Source organism: Falco peregrinus, chromosome 2 (genome assembly GCF_023634155.1).
Source record: "Falco peregrinus isolate bFalPer1 chromosome 2, bFalPer1.pri, whole genome shotgun sequence".
In the NCBI taxonomy this organism is placed as follows: Eukaryota; Metazoa; Chordata; class Aves; order Falconiformes; family Falconidae; genus Falco; species Falco peregrinus.
This window is the reverse complement of record NC_073722.1, coordinates 87,732,270-87,748,970: the sequence shown is the minus strand read 5'-3', so window position 1 is coordinate 87,748,970 and position 16,701 is coordinate 87,732,270. Positions and strand designations below refer to the sequence as shown.

Here is a 16,701-nt window from a genome sequence, read left to right as displayed (position 1 = left end):
TGTAAAGCAACTACAGGAATCCATCATCCAGGTAACTCTACACTCCAAAGGCTACTGCAGCTACTCTGTGCTGATCACACAGAGCTGAACAAAACCACTTTAGTGTCTTGTAGGCATCTTTGGTACCTCCTAACGAAGGGTGCCATCTTCCTATAGATCTGAGCCCATTCCAGCTGCATTTGAGAAAAGGACTGGACATCACTGTTGTTTCTCCTTGCTGGTGCTCAGCATTGACTTTACTGTCTCCTTTTGATTAGTAGGAGGTGAAACTGAGACGTTGCTGATTCTTGTTGGCTGTGCTATCTTACTGATGAATGTGTTCTTTTTCATCTAGCAGATCTCCAGTAGACCACGTTGAGCATGGGGCTCACAGCCAACCTTCTGCTCTGTGATTATCACTCATCTGCGGTCTCTGTTGCTGGTGGGTTTGAGCAAGAAGCAATCAATAAGCCTGTGGAAATGAGTGTAAAACTTTGATTTAAAGCTACATGACATTAAACTTTGATGCCATTGATGGGGTTTGTGACACAGAAGCATTATCCACCTCAACTGTTTGAGCAAGAAATAAGAAATCTTCATGTCCTGTTTAACCACCCCCGTTTGATGTATTTGCGGACAATGTGCTGTAGAATCTGTAGCCACTTATTTCCTAGACTATAGAAAGTAATGAAATAACAGCAGTGATGAGGCAGATGTTTGTTTTAGCCTGAATTAGTGACTGTAACAACACAAATGAGGGCTATAAATCATGTAGAGCTGCTCAGTTTACCTTAACTAGGATTTGTTGGTTCCATCCAGGTTCTCTATGAAACTTTCCTGGAGGCTGCTATACAGAAATTAATTCTTCAGCTCCACCAGGTCAGTCTGGAAATGCCTGTCCTTTACACCTGGGAAATGGAGTGAGCAGAAGTGCTTCTTCAGAGCCTGGGAGAACTTGTAAGAATATCGGCCTTTCCTCTAGTAATGCAGACTTCACATGTCCCTGCTCTTTGTGGAGGGCCAGACAAAACATTCTCTGCATCTAGATAAAGTTTGCTATTCAAGTAGCACTAATGTAGATTACAGGCTTTCATGTTACTTTTTTTTCTTTTAAGAAATCAAGCGTGACCTTGAATGTCATGCAGAAAGTTGCTTGCGGATTGTATGGAGACTATAATGGATATTTACCTGTTTCACCAAACTGATAATGCAGTTTTGCATATGTCACTGTGCAGATATCCTATAGTCAACATCCCTTTTTTTTTTTTCTCCAAAGTGTTAAGCTGTTCTTGAACTTTTCTGTTTTGGACATCTAGCAGAATCTATTACCTGTTGGACTACAGCTAATTGTGAATGTCTTGTTAGATGCTTTTTGATACTTGCATTTTGCTTTTGGTTGTTGTCCTTTTTTAACCAGACTTAAAATGTTTTGGAGTTTGGGTTTGCCACATTCTCACGTTTTTATGTTGAGCTGTTTGGAAGGAATCTTAAGTTCTCATTAGAATGAGAAAATATTTAAATGTTTAAATGGTGCAGCTGTTATCTAGCCTTCAAATAGAAGTAGCTCTTGGAAAGAAATATTTTGAACGTGCCTTGACAAACATAAACCTGCTCATTTTATACAAGAGTTCATTGTATGCTTGAGGCATACAGTAAAACAAAACCAAGTCTTTTGCGTAGCCTAGAAGAAAAAATTCTAGCTATGTTGTGGTGGGCCAGACTAGCAACAGTACTTCAGCCTGCAGTGTGGTGATGTTCTGTTTTCTCTGACAAAGGTTGCACAAACGATAGAAAAGAGACTGACTCCCACAGCATGTTCCAGGCGGTAGGGTGAGCACTTCCAGGAAGAGAGCCTGTGACCTCCTTCTAACCGGCCTCATTTTTCCGCGTAGACCTCCGGCTTCTGAGCCCTGGCTCAGGCCAGGAAGCTGCTCCGGGCTGCAGGTAAGGCAGGAGGGCCTGGGGGGGAGCAGCTGGCCAGCTGCCCCAGGGCTCCCCCGGCGCGGGGGGCTCTGTCCCTAGAGGGCTCCCGCCTGCCTTGGCCAGCGCGCAGCAAAACCTCCAGGGAGCAGAGCCTGACCGTGCCCGTTCGAGAGCGCCTGCTGCTTATGTCTCACTCCCGAAATATTTTTGTCTTGCAGGTGGGAAAGCTGAGTGGGAAAGGTTTCTTTGCATGATAATACCTTCCTTCCTTCCCTGTATCTTTTAAGAAGGCGCAGTGTTTCTGGCACTGATTCTGTGTTTTGCTTTTTGCTAGTTAAAATGCAAGTAGTTTGTCCAGACTGGGGTACAGCTGTCTGATATACCAGAGCTCTGAGAGCAGCCAGCAGCAGTAATCAAGGGAGAGTGCAAAAAACTTTTTAAATGGGAGGCAGGAAAGAAATCGCTCATGTGACGAGTGGGACTAAACAACTATAGGTTAGAATAATACTCCTTTTTGCATCTCTTAGCTGAGATTAAAAAAAATCTGAAGCCTCTCTCATTATAGAAGACATAAAAGGTATTTTGCTGTGTGTTTATCAGGCTAGAAGAGATCCCTCTCTTGTAGTCTACAGCCCAGTTCTTCACAGAACCAAGTTCTGGTGTCAGTGTGGGAGAAGGAAAAAAATACTCAACAATGGACCAGAAGACACTTCAGGCTTTCTGTATAATTAATTATAGTCATTTAAAATCTTGTGCAAAGTCTATGCTTGAAGAAGTTCTACATTATAATTAAGCTGAGCTGCTAATGATGGATGTAATTGTTGGGTTACAGACAGGCACACGTAATGCGAGTTGGGCCACTGACATCAGATAATTCACCCAATTGCTTTCTGTTGATGCAGCTAATACCACACAACTGTTCCAGCAGCTGGAATGACTGGCATGGGGTGAAGCATGGACGCATGTCAAGAGTTTTCCCTGACAGACTTAACTGGCCAAATGTCATTGCTCTTTAAAGGTACCGTGTCCTTAGTGTTGGCTCCCAAAAGACTCCCTGGAGCACAGCTGCTTTAGTGCTGCTCCTGGTGAACCCCGGCTACTGAGGGACTCGAGGTGGGAGAATGAGTTAGACACTGAAATGGCCCTGCCAATTCCCCCTTTCTAGCGTACCAGTCACCTGAAGTCTCACACCTTTCTGAAGAAATGAAACATTGCAGTTGAGGCAAAGGTCTGGTTCTACAGCATGGGAGGCTTTGTTGTTGCATTGGTGAGTCTGCTTCTAAAAACCAAGAGTAATCCTCTCCCTTGCTCTGTCCCACCCTTCAATGGATTTTTATCTCTTCAAAATGTTGGAAATATCAAACCGTACATGGACAGACCTTCCTCTTACCACAGATCTGAGCTGATTACCTGTACTGGTGAGTGGTGAAGATAATAAACATCGAACCCTGGACATTCAGTGTTAAGGTTACATTCAAAGTCTAAACACAGTGTTTGGAAGTTAGGGGCTGACCCAGTGAAACAATGTTCCTCCTAGCACAGTGCAGTATATGCCAACCAAAAGATTACAAGGACAGCATTTCAAGTGCTTGGTTTTGGACTGACATTAAACCTTTTGAAAGAGAGTGTAATCAGTTCTCCCTCGCCCCAATATTCCTCCTCCTGGAAAATGTTTCATAAGGCTATTTCTTGCCTTAATTTTAGTACCTGAGTTTGTGTCTTGGTTTTGTGTGCCTTCTAAGGTAAAGAAATTAAGGATCCATGTTCTCAATCTTAATCCCCATTGGAACAGGTGGCTGTTACTTTTTTACTTATTTGGTGATGCTAGCAGGAGACTGGAAAGTAGCTGTTTTCCGCAGGGGAAAAGAGAAAGAGGGAGGATCCAAACAATTCAGTATTTTTTACTTTGAAGTAGTTTAAGGAAAGGTTAATGAATAAACCCTAATACAAATACCCTCGGAAACTGCTCATTTCTTCCCCCTGCCAATAATCACCTTTTGCAATGGGAGGATACGTTGCAAAGGCCTGCCCCTACCATTAGACCATTGTCTTCTAATATTTTCTTGTTAATGAAATCTTAAGTCAATGATCTGGCCAAGCCAGGATGTGCATTAGCAGGCTAATGGCAGGCGTCCCGCGCTGCTGAAGGCCGTGTGTCTCATGGCAGTCCTCTAGGAGTTGGCTGCATCACTTGGAGCACTTAATACTGGCTCTGCTAAAGCACTTCTTGTGCTCCCATTGCCTCCTTTGGGAGGCTACTCCATTGCCTAATAGATCTCACTGTCAGGAAGTCTTTCCTGTTCTTCAGTCTTACTGATCTCTGTTCCAGCATATATAACTGTAACTTCTTTGACTAGTCTTTAATGAAAAATTAGAAAAGAAAGGCAAAAACCATCATGCTTGTATTAACCCCTCCCCCCAATCTGTTTTTCCATCTTCACTGTAAAACTTGCAGAACTTGGGTTTTTAGTTGAATGCTGCCTGCATACATTTGAGGCTGATGGCAGCAGGATGTGGAAGCTGGCTAGCATAAACCCACTCATAAATAAAACTGCTGTGACTTTGAATCTGTCAGTGACCGATGTGTGTGCCTGTGACATGTACAAAAGCTGGCAGCTAATGAAAGGCGAGCTGAGCTGCGCAGGGCTCAAGGGAAGTTTGTGAAGTTACACAATGCGCTAGTTGAGATGTCACGGGGAAGCCAAGGGCTGGGGGTGTGGGGGGAAGACCACCGGGGCTGCATTTTGCAAGGGAAATGGTGTCAGTCCAGCAGTTGCCTGCAGAGCTCCCAGCCGGGGCAGTGGGAGCTGCTGGCGGCCATCGCCAGCCGCCGAGAGTGGCTGGTGTGCAGGAAGTAGCTGGAGAGAGGTTTTCACAAGGACCTGTTGTTTGGTTGCTCAGATTATATCAGTGTTCTGGCTATTGAGAGGGATTTGGCCTTTGGGTTTTGCTTTCAGCTTTATTTATTTTTGCCTGTTCTCAATTCTCTTTGTGAATACCAATATTCTGAGTCACGGAGAATGATTTCTGCCTTCATTAAAGATTCCTTCCAGCTCCCCTTCAACTGCTTGTAGGCTGTTGCCTGCCCCTGCCTCCCCCTATGCACTTTGCTGCCCATATTTAGCTCTCAGTATTCCATCACCCGTCAGCTCCTGCAGCTCTGGCACTTTAATACCTTCAACCATATTAAAGTATATTGTACCTTGGGTTCTTTGCACAACTTCCCTTCTTCACCTGACCTCTTCTGTACTGTCCCTGCTACTTCTGGAATATGTTTTCAAGCATTTGAGATACAGTATGAGGCCACAATTTATCCTAGTCCTACAGCAGCTCTGCTTAGAGCTGGTCAAGTTAAAAAGTTAAATCAGGAAATGGGGCATCTAGACCCTTTAGTCTGTTTCTGTTACACTGCATCCTTCTGTGTCACCCTGGATAAATCCATTTACCTATTTGTGTCTTTGTTTCTTTGATAGACAATTTAAACACCAAATTATATGGTATCCACACCAAACAGATAGGACTACGTTTCTATAAACCAAAATTAAAAGATGCAATATAAAAAAGAAGTAATTGTATAGTTCTTTAATAGGTATTCCTACATGAATTGCTGAGTTCTGTGTCACTCTATATCTTGTGTACAAGAAATTCTACAAATCGATAAAGAAAATAACCTGGAAAGGAGGATGGGTCTCTTATTACAGCGCTAAGTGTCGATACTGTAGATGTCTTAATGCTAGTTAATGACTGTCCCTAATGGTATTCAAACAATGTGCGTTTGCTTTAGCTTTTTTCAAAGTCCAGAGAAGCTGCTCAGAGCTCTTTTAATGATGCAAATTATTTAACGCTCATTTGTATGCTGTACACTCCTGCTTTGAAAGTACTTCACAGGATTCAAGCCAAATTCAGCCTTGTAGCTCCACTGAAGTCAGTGCTTGTCTGTACATCTGTTGGTTGCTTTTCTTTTTGGTTTTGCTTAAAGAGTTAACTTCTTGTTATGTTGGTTTTATTTTTTTAAGGTAATATCTGCAAAGGGATTTAGTCACCCTTCTCTCCTCCCAGAAAAGTAGCTATAAGTACAAAAGCAGTTCTGTTGATTCTCGCATCTCCCTCTTAACCCTTGCAAAAGGAGGACAGGTTAAGCAGAATACAATTTTGTTGAGTTCTTTTCTTTCCTCTACTTTGCACCTCCTAAGCACAGTTTCAGTGATATCTGGCGCTTCTGAAAATTATCCTGCAAAGAATCTCTGCCATCTGATGTATGCAAGATACTGAGTTCCTCTCTGTGGCCCATTTCTGGTTTAATACAGCGTGAGCTGGTGGAGGCACAAATCAGGTACAATTCTGCAGGTTTAGTTATGCTCAGGATAATTATGTCAGGATGCACTTTCTTATAGCCAATTGCAGTATGGTGCAGGAGCCTGACCTGATATTTTGAATTAAAGTAGCTGCTGTAAAGGTGGAACAGGCATTCATAGTTCAGGCATATACTAATTTTTCAATGTTTGAGTTCATAACCACAATATTCATGTAATGTAATTTTTAACTCATCTCAACTGTGTTTTTAACACACACATTGAAAGAAAATGAAAAATCATCTGCAACCGTATCATTCACTCCCCCTGGGTAATGGGTAGGAGCATGATTTTCAGCTTACAGCACAGACCCACAGCCATCAACTGCCTGCGCAGAGTTAAGTGGGAGTAATGGAAAAGCATCCTTTCTAGATGTGCATGTCACTAGAATGGGCAGAGATGTTTCTTGTCAGCTGTTAGATATTTGCTGGCAGCACAGGAATGAGTGTTGTAGACGTGGGAATAACAGGTTCATTTCCAAGCTCCACAGCAGATGAATCTAGATGCCCTGTTGCCCTATTTTGTATAATATTGTTACACTGTGTGACTGCTTCCCTTCTCCCTTTCCTGCAGTACTGTCCTCCAGCTTCTGCCTGTGTTCATCTTGGTATTTGCTACAGCTAGCACCTTCCCCACCTCCCCCGGCTCCTCCCTCCCCACCGCTTGCCCATCCTTTTTGGCCTGCATCTCTCTTCCCTCTCTCCTGCTGGGGATGGATGTAATCCCTGGAGGAATGTGGCCCACAGGCCTCTGCAAGACTGAGGTGTATGACTCTGGAGAGCCTCTGATGGTGAATGCCAAGCAGGAGAAAGCAATCCCAGTCACCTGGCAGCACAGGGAGGGAAGAGCTGGACGTCTGTGGGCTGTTCAGTGTGCCTGGCTGTCCAGCCAGCTTATCAGATGAAAAATAGAGGCTAGACTTTTCGGCTGCATGTGCTATTTCCCTATTCATTGTGTGGGGGTGATGTATTCTCTGCCTGTGGTTTTAATAAATATCTTTCGTAGCTACTTTCTGCTTTAGTCCCCTTTGGGATAGCTCTTTCCAACTCAGCTGCATCAGCGTGCTTAAGATTTTAAGTCTGTGTGGGAAAGAGGAGAGAGAACTTCACATAGAGCGTCGAAGAAAGCTTAACTTTAACCGTATCTCTGTGGAGCTGCTGTATATTACACAAGCCTCACCTGCAGTTTAAGTTGCAGAAAACTTTCTTACTTAATCATATTATCTCTTCTTCCCTTTCCTCTTTGTATTGGTGTGTCCACAGAGCATGAAGAAGTGTTTGCAAGGAGAATCCCAAGCTACTGCTAGGACCCAAACTTGTGTTGGTTTTTAATAAGGCTTTGCATGTAGGGCATTGCTGTGTTTTAAGAGTATTCTGGAGATTCAACAGGGATGTAGGTGGGGGGGGGGGGGGGAGATCACAAATCTGTGTTTGGAAACCGAGTTTTGTCCTGCGTAGTAAGCACCCGTCTTAACCCTCCTAGAGCAGAACAAACCCCCTTTTCTAGCAGAAACAGGAGTTGTTAATTAACGTCTTGCTGAAAACTAAGTCTTTGCCATCTGTTCCGCCACCTCACTATGAATGCCACTCTCATTATGTTGATTATGTAATTAAAAATGAAAATACATTTTGGTAGAGTGCTGCATAGGCATCTGTGCTGATTCTTCTCCTGTTCCTATTTACCGTCCCCTGCCCCCACCCTACAAAAAAAAGGAAAAGGCACCAATTGTTTGACTCGTCAGTAGCTTTATCCCAGCACCGCGGTGCCGGCGGCCAAGCTGGTGTGTGTTGTGAGAGCAGCTGCTTCAACCCTGCTGTGCTCAAGCCACGAGTCCTTTGGAAATGCTGGTTATTAGGTTCATGAGAAATCCGTGGCAGGAAGATGCCCCTTAAACTCAGGCTGCTTTAAGAGCTTGTGAGGGGTTAACATGAATCCAGAAGAAGAAAAGTGAAAAGAAAGAGGCCTGGTTACTTCATAAGTGATAGCATGACCTCTGAGATCAGCCCGGCTGCTCCTGTTACAAGTATGGCCTCTGTCTCTACAAGGGTGGAGGAAGAGAGAAAGAGGAGGGGTAGCTTTCCTGTAAGTGGGTTAGAGCAATTACTGAGGTCTCTTACAGCAAATGAAGTTGTCGGTGTGAGTCACATTCCCTTTTTTCTCTCACTGCCAAGTTTTAGGCAGTAACCAGACAGAGGGAGAAAAGGGAAAAAAAAAAAAAAGGGAAAAGCAACAATGGAGAAAAGTTGAACTGAAACAACCCTTCATTCGGGGTATTGTTTGACATTTTAGTTCTGATTGTACGTAGAGATAAAGGGTCTATAAATATCCTGTCTGCTGAAATTCCTTATCACAACATCGCCTGTCAGCTGAACAAATAGGTTAGGTTCTCCAAATAATACATAATTACATATGTAAATACAAAATTACTGATTATATCCCTGCACCCCGTGGAATGAAGGCCTGAGTGCTGGAAAGGACATTAACCTTTTCTGTTTTATTGAGAGATGCCCCAGCCTCAGGAAAGCAAATGGGACGTACAGCTGTTAGTGCTGAATCTGTGCGAGCTCCAAGACCCAGCTGAACTAAACAAGGAGATATTTATCTGCCTGACTAGGCTAGATGAAAGCATCTTCTGACATTGTTTTGAAGGTATCTTAGCATTTAGCTCTGTTTAACAAATGGCTGTAAGCTTTTCTACTCTGCTTTAGAGCTTTTAATGAAGCATTGTGATTTCCATTGTGGTCAGTTGTTTGACACTTTTATTATTACTGGTATGCATAGCATTTTTTAATGTTTGACAGCTGGAGAAAGAAGTATTTTGTGCATTCAAACTTTTAGCACAAAGCTGCTGTTTTCCATTCTGCCTTTGTCTTTTATTCTTGCTGATGCAAATCAATGAAAGACAGAACTGATTAAATTACGTTTGTTTACTTTTTCCTTGATGATAATAAGACACAGCCTGCCTTTTATAAAAGACAGAAATAGAGGATGCGAATGTTTCTACAGTATTTCTAGAAAGGTTTGGGGGCTTTTTATTTTTACAGTATAAAGGCATTTATTTGTTTCTTATGTCTTGATGTACCAGATAATGCGCACTTCTTAACATGTGTGGAATAAGAATAATGAACGATGGTTAGCAATGGATTCCATTTGGAAAGCCTCTATCTTGTAATTTTTATTAGTTCAACAGTATAAGTGATCAGACCACATCACAAAACAAACACGGCAAGATACTTCTGTCCTTCACAGTAGGACTGCCTCCGCTCATTACTATAGCTGTACAAAAAGGTCCTCTCCATTGCAGGCGCTGGGTTTGTACATAGCAGTTGTTACTGGGTCCTGGCTTCGGTGCATGGGTACGATGCTGGAAGGAAACAAGCACTGAGAGGCAGGGCTGCAGAAATAGGATACCCATGATTGTTTTGGTGAGTAATGCGCATGTCTTGTGGATTGTGTAATGCCTTTTTTTTTTAAAAAAAAATGCTTGTCCTGAGAAAGGAGGCCTGTGTTTGTCTGTCTTGCTTGTGTAGTGTGTATGCAAAGGAAAAGATCCTGGATCAGGAGTGCATTTCTAGAGGTCAGCAGCTGCTTGTGACATGTTAGGACAAGGTCACCAGGAGCATGGAGAATTAGAGCAGAAAGATTTTGGGAAGGGTAAATGGCAGAAACAGGAGAGGAAGAGGATGAGCAGAAAGGAGGTGGTAAAGAAGTCACTATAAAACTGCCTTCATGATTATTTTGTTTCTGTATTTTTCAAGAACAGAGAAAAGTGCAGCAGAGGATGGCAAAGGCAATAGAAGTGTCTGAAGGCTTCTCAGCAGTGACATCAACCCTCCCTGTTTCACAGATGAAACTAGTCTTAGGGAGTGATACCGCATGGCAGCTGAGCCAAATCTAATGGACTGCTAGTATCAAATGGGACACTGCTTCTGCTCCCAGCCTTGCTGCTTTCTTTGTACAGGTCTGGTGCTTGTCTGGCCCTTTGAGTTCGTGCAGCTCAATAAACTGTAAGAAAATTATTTCAGAAAAAAATATCCCAGCCCAGGAGAGGAGGAGAGTTTGATGCCGTGGGAATGGAGACTGGAACTGCAATGAATGGGAAAAGTACAGTCAGATCTTTGCTGCAGATTTGGGGTGTGCTGGGGGATACCTCACTGCTGTTCTGTGCCTAACCTCCCTCCTCACCTCATAGGTAGTGACACCCTCAGAAAGGCACAAGATCAACACAGCCTGATCAGGGAGGCTGACTGGATAGGAGAAGGGAGGTCATCCACCTGTGCCAGCCCACACGGCAGAGAAAGGACTGAACAGAACTGCAGGAGCCCAGGAGGATGTTGTCATGGGTAAGGGTAGTGGAAGAAGAACCAAGGAGGAAAGGGGGCACGTTCACAGCAACCACAGAATATTGCTGCAACAAGCATCAGAAAAATGCTTGAATACAGGGCAATGGTCCCATCTTCCTAATCCAGCTCTTAAAGGGTTTATCCTTGTGTATCTATGTAGCTGTCTCTGAAGGAGGAGTCCTGTTTATGTCCCTTATTTAGGTATACATTTCTCCAGATTGGGATTTCATAAGAGGACAGCTGCTGCGTTTTTACTGTGTGTGACAAGCAGCGGTAAAAGCTGTTCAGGGTTCGTGATGCAAATGTGTCTATATACTGACATTTATCCAGCTGCACTTCACAAAGGTAAATGGGACATGAGAGTGGTACACTGCCCCCTTTTAATCCATTTTCTATAGACAGGGGTGCTTTGCCTCTCTGCGGGAAAGGCCAGCGCAGCTACTGTGTTAATAAACACTCATTTCTCACTGCAGCATATGTGCTTCCCAGACTCATAAATCCAGGCAACCTGTAGTTGAATAACAATTAAATATCCACACGTGTTTCCATTCCACAGTCTGGTGCGCAAAGCTTAGGCCTAAGTGGCTGGACATCTGCCGTCTGTTTCTCCCACACGTACTGTTTGACAGAGCACCATTACTTAATCTTACCCTACTGCCATTAAAGGTACCTGTAAAACTGGAATCAGAGCATCATCCTACAGACATGTTGCCATATCTCTCAAAATGAGTGGCGTTCTGTCTCTTGCCCTTTTTTTTTTATTTTTTTTTTTAAGCAGACTTTATTGTAATAGTAACAAATACTTTTCATGGTTGTTGGTCTTTCTCTCAGGGTTTCAAGCCAGGGATTCAGTTTGGCCCTGTTAACATCAGTGGGAAATGAGACATCATATTGAAAAGTTAGTTGAGATGCAGGATGCTGATAGATCCTCACAACAATTTTGTCGCTTGTAGGAGACCCAGAGACGCAGTAATGCGGTAAGATAAACGTAGTGCCTGATTACAATGAGTGTATTGCACTTATAAGAGGCATCTCTTATCATTAGGCTCTGCATATCTGGAGTAATAACCACCATATGTCAGGCAAGACAATGGTAATATGAGCCAGATAATTTTTCCATTGTTAAAACTTCCAAAATCCAAAAAGCTACAAAGTCTTAATTCAATTTAGCTAGATGTAGTGCTGGTGGCTGGAGGGAATGGCTTGCTGAGGCTCAGTCTTTCCCCTGGTCTAACAGGCGGAGTGTAAAACGTTATAGCCACCTAAAGAAGTAAGGACTGTATGCAGTTGTTACCCATCTTGTATTTCTGTGTGGCAGGACTACTGCAGGTACTGCAGTTCAGGTGCTCCCAGAACGTCAGACGTTTGTTCCAGAAAGCTTGAACAGATAAGCCCTATAGTTTGCTCTGAACTTAACAAGCCTCCTTCGGTGGTGAAGCTGTATGAGACACAAGGCCTGTCTTTGCATTGTTGTATAGTTACCTATCAAAATGCTTGTTCCCTATAGAACTGGCTGAAACCTTGAATTTCCTCCCCGACCCCCCCACCCCAAGCGCCTGTCGGCTGCAGGCAAAGTCGTAGCTATGATGGCGAGAACATCCTGAATTAGTCTCAGTAATCTGCATTTCCTTGCCAAAGATTTTATCTGCTGGGGGTGCAAATTGCAACCATCGAGGTTGCTAGTGTTGAAAAATCTGCACCCTTCTGTTCCCCAGCACTACCTTTTTCAGGCTAGGTTAGTTTATCCAGACAAATTAATTGACACATCAAAGCTGTCAAGTGAGAAAGGCCACAGCGAGACAGCACTGCTCTGAACATTTGCACAATTTGTATATTTGATTAGGTACCTCCACACTTGTGGATCATTGTTAGAAGCAAATCTTACTTTTGCTGTTTTCATATAAGGCTCTGTGCTGTGATTCTGCAGATGTTCGTTCTCAGTGTACCTACGTTGTTAAAAAAAAAATATGCTGAGAGTAAAAATTACATTTGCTCATTCAAACATCTTACTAGTTACATGTAAGAAAAATCATATGCCAATGACCTAATGAGAGGCGCAACATGGACTTCAGCGGGAGGTGGATGGGGCCCTCAAAAGCTGCTTCTTTTACACAAATAGTCCCCTGATATATATATATATATATAATGAAAACCTTCTTTTGTTTATAATGACAGATGCCACAGGGGGTTGTATATTTGGATATTATTATTTTTTCTCTAGGACTGTTTATTAACAAATGCTTGAAAGTTTTATGATGTGGTGAAAACGGTATCGCTCATGATAAACAGGAAGCGCTCGGCGGTATTGCATTACCCCCATAACGCAACACAGATTCCAACAGCTTGGCTCTTTTTTTCAAAATACAGTGACACCACTTCCTTCAGGAAACCTCTCGTCTGCACAGTTCTTATCTGCTATAGATATGCAAAACTGCAGAAGAAATGGTTGTTTTAAAAATGAATGATGATTCATCAGTTTTGGACTGTAGTAACTTATACAGTATCTATTGAAAATACACAGTATGGGCTCCTTGGACTCTCAAGTCCGTGGACTGAACAAATTGCGCGGAGAAGGGACTACCGCCTTCCCTCCTTGCCGCAGCACAGGTACAGATGAGAGAGCAAAGATGCAGATTTATTTCCCTGCAGGTGCTTGAGGTGTGTCTCAGCTGTAAATAGGAGGGTGCCTCTTCTGCAGTTCAGTGTCGGCAAAGCCAGGATCCGGCCGGGAAAGGAGAGGCGGCAGTCCTGTTTCCTTGTTATCTGCCAAGGCTAGCAGCAAGGAAGCCAAGTGTGACAGTGCATTTGTGTGGAACCTTATATTCAGAATAACTGTGCTGTGGCCTCCAACTTGCTCAGAAAGGCTGCCACGCACTCACCGTGTGCTGTTGTTATCAACGTTGCTTGAATTTTGAAGCCATGTCATTTTTTGTGAAGATACCAGAATCCCATTAGTGTGCTGATCCCTAGTGCTTGTTTCTCTTCAGCCACTGCCTGTCATTTACACTAAATAAATAAAACCAGCAGACAAACAGGAAGCATACCTGTGCCACCAGAATATCAGTAGCTGCACGTGTATTAGTGATGAGCAACAACATCAGTGAAAGCAAGCCCTTCCTTTTAGAAGAACTGACACCATTCTCCAGATTGGTTCCCCATGAGGGGACTTGTGTGTCTCCCAAGTGCCTTACTTGCACAAAGCTAGAAGCAGTGGGGTCTGGCTATCACCCCTCCAAATAGAACCCTTCCATTCCCATAGCTCGTTCCCCATTCATTTTGCTTTTATTTTACATTCTCCCCCCCTCATATTCTCTTTTATTCTGTCCTTCATCATCATTTCTTCTCTGTCCTCACATCGGCCCACTTCTTCATCACAAATGCTCCCTAAATGTTTAGGTAGGAGCAAGAAATGCCAAAAAAATGGAGTTACTGCAGTATCTGGACAACATAAAACCCTGATAATCGTGTTTCTGCATTCTTTGACTTCTGCCTCTGTTGGAGGCATCACTTGTCCTGTCTACAGCTGAACTGAAAACAAGTCAGGGGAGCAGGCTGCATATTATAGTATTTGTAAATCATTAGATTTCTGAGGTTTTGTAATAATCTTACTTCCTTTTTTGTATTTTCTTGTATTTTCCTAGGAATCAATAATACCAGAAATACAGAAATTGAGAGTGTGGGTATTATGCACTAACTAAATCTTCTCGTAAAAACTTGTAATAGCCTTCCAGTGCAGGAAGCGTAGGCACAAGAAAACAGTGGCCACGTACCAGGACTTCAGTGGGATCCTCACAAGTCACTATAACATTCTGTATAAATATTGACTATATGTATGTGGTGTTTTGTCCGTCCTGTAAAATAACTTTTTATCTGGTGGCTCGATTCTCTTATCATCCATGGCTTGTTTGCTGAATTTTAAGTTTTGGGCAAGTTGAAGCAAGCTCCTGAAGAGTAGTTGGTTTTCAAAAGATACCAGCTCCAGATAACTGAGGACAAGTAAAGCACACAACAATATTGAAATCACTCAGAGTTTTATTGCAGCTGACTGAGACAGAGTGTGCTTTGAGGCTGGGAAATTTCCATTACTGAAGTGCGGGACAGTGCCTGGATACTGCTGCTACTGCAGCTGAAAAATAAAAACAACTTAATTTTATATAGACAACAACAAAATGTCAGTATATTAATTGAAACGGTTAGAATTATATAACAAGCTTTTCAGGTTGCTGTAAAATGGATCCCTTTTAAAATATTTATAGTGTAATTGTAAACTACTTGCACAAAACTAAGGAACATAAAAATGACTTGAAATTGCAACTGTGTTTTCAAACTATATTTGTGAACAGCAAATCCAACAAGAATGCAGTAGATAATACAAGAGATCTCCTGTGATAGTGACAGATCCTGGCAGTGACAGAATGATACCCAGTGCAAGATCAAGGTTGTTGCTGACAGTATAGTTCTGCAATTAATAATCGTTTGTGCTCCCCTTGGCATGCACAAAACAAACATAGCAATCTGTTTACTGGTTTCAACTCCGTGGTGTGTAAGCCACCATAAGCTTCCTGCAAAGTCAGTCAGAATGCTGAAGGGAGGGGGGGAAAGGAAATACTGGGGTAGGGGGGAAGTAAGTTTGTTTTGGCATCAGTTGCCCAGCATTTTGGGTGAGAGACTGTTTCTGACTTCCCAACAGCGTAAGATCATGGCGAGATCCTCATTTTCGTTGAGGTCACTTTACACCATCAGAGCAGCAGTCAACATTGAAACAAGGATCGGTCTCAAGGGATTTCAGCTATATGTCACCAGTTAAATCAAGCCCAGGTAGGTACTGAGTAGAGGTTGTTAGCATCTGCTGCTCCTTGTGAATCTTAGGATAGTTCCCTGTGGATCAGAGCTCATATCTAAGCAATTTAAGTTTGTATCACATTCATCACCATGGTTCCTGAGTGCCTTAGAAGTTAAAATTTATCTTTATAAACCATCTTACATGTCTTATTTCTCTCTCCCGTCACCCCCACACACAGCCTTGAGGTCTTTTAAAATAATGCTGGGAAAATTGTTTTATGTACTTAATGCCTGCATTTTGTTGGGATGACGGGGAGGTTCAGCGTCATGCAGAGGTACTCTGAAAGCAAACACCATGGTTCTTACAGCAGCTAGCAAGGAAGGCATGTCTTCAATGTCCCCACGCAAATAATGCAACTAATATAATGATGATGATGATAATCTTGGGAGATGTAGCTTTAGTTTTAGATTAGGACCAAATTTTGAAATCGCTCCTACCCCCACTAAAGAGTGGCACTGCAGGGCAGCTGCATAGTGTTTGTCCTTTGCCTAAATCTGAGAATGCTGTTCCCAGGACTCCCAGGGCCTTTTGTAGGAGGACGTTTACTTTTGAAGAGACCTATTTACAGAACATGAATTTAACAGTTAAAGTAGATATGTATAACAGCACAGAGAATTTCTAGATCCTGCTTGTAGGATGAACTCATCCATGTGACTCCTGAACTTGATATGAAGATGGAGACGCTCCAAATCATGGCATTTTTAAACTGACTGATTGTATGGCTCAGCTCTTTCCTAGCTTTCAAACTGAAGGTACTGTGTTTCTGTTTGGACAAACTCTGCTTTTACTTCTGTTTGAAATAAAAGTGTTTTCCTTCCTCATGTTTTCTATTATCTGCTATCATTTTTTAGTAAGCATCACCTCCTCTCCCCCAGCATAACCCTTTATTTTGATCTCAGAACTAAGAATTTTCCCAAAACATGTTTTATCTTCTTTCCAGAACTGAGGCTTTAAAGTCACCTTGTTAAAGCAAAAGACCCAACATTAAGTGCTGGTAATGGCAGTGTATTTAAATAGGCTGAAAAGCAATTGATAACACTTCTGTCGGGTCTGCCTATCTCAGTAACTTTAGTACTTCATTGAAATGCATACACTAAGTTCTGTCACCGGAGAAATTGTTGGGAAAGCATGCCATAGCTTTTTGACCACTTATTTGGGTTTAATTGGATTAGACGTATATTTGAACACAGCAGTCAGAGGAGCTGACAGTCTTTCCACAATTTCCTAGTCTGCCCAGTTGGTTTCCTTTTGATCAGACACA

The 16,701-nt window shown here is 42.7% G+C and overlaps 1 long non-coding RNA gene across 2 annotated transcripts; it reads left to right on the top strand.

Annotated features, from left to right (window-relative positions):
- Positions 1 to 1,724: 1,724 nt before the first annotated feature.
- LOC114011044 (uncharacterized) lies at positions 1,725 to 16,261 on the top strand. 2 transcript variants are annotated; one of them, XR_003552783.2, is made up of 4 exons: positions 8,082 to 8,903; positions 9,559 to 9,679; positions 10,447 to 10,597; positions 15,288 to 16,261. It is a non-coding gene; the product is annotated as an uncharacterized LOC114011044 (long non-coding RNA). The 2 variants fall into 2 exon arrangements; XR_008746147.1 differs by lacking the exons at positions 8,082 to 8,903; positions 15,288 to 16,261 and adding an exon at positions 1,725 to 1,923 and having other exon boundaries at positions 10,447 to 14,975.
- The last annotated feature ends 440 nt before the right edge of the window (positions 16,262 to 16,701 follow it).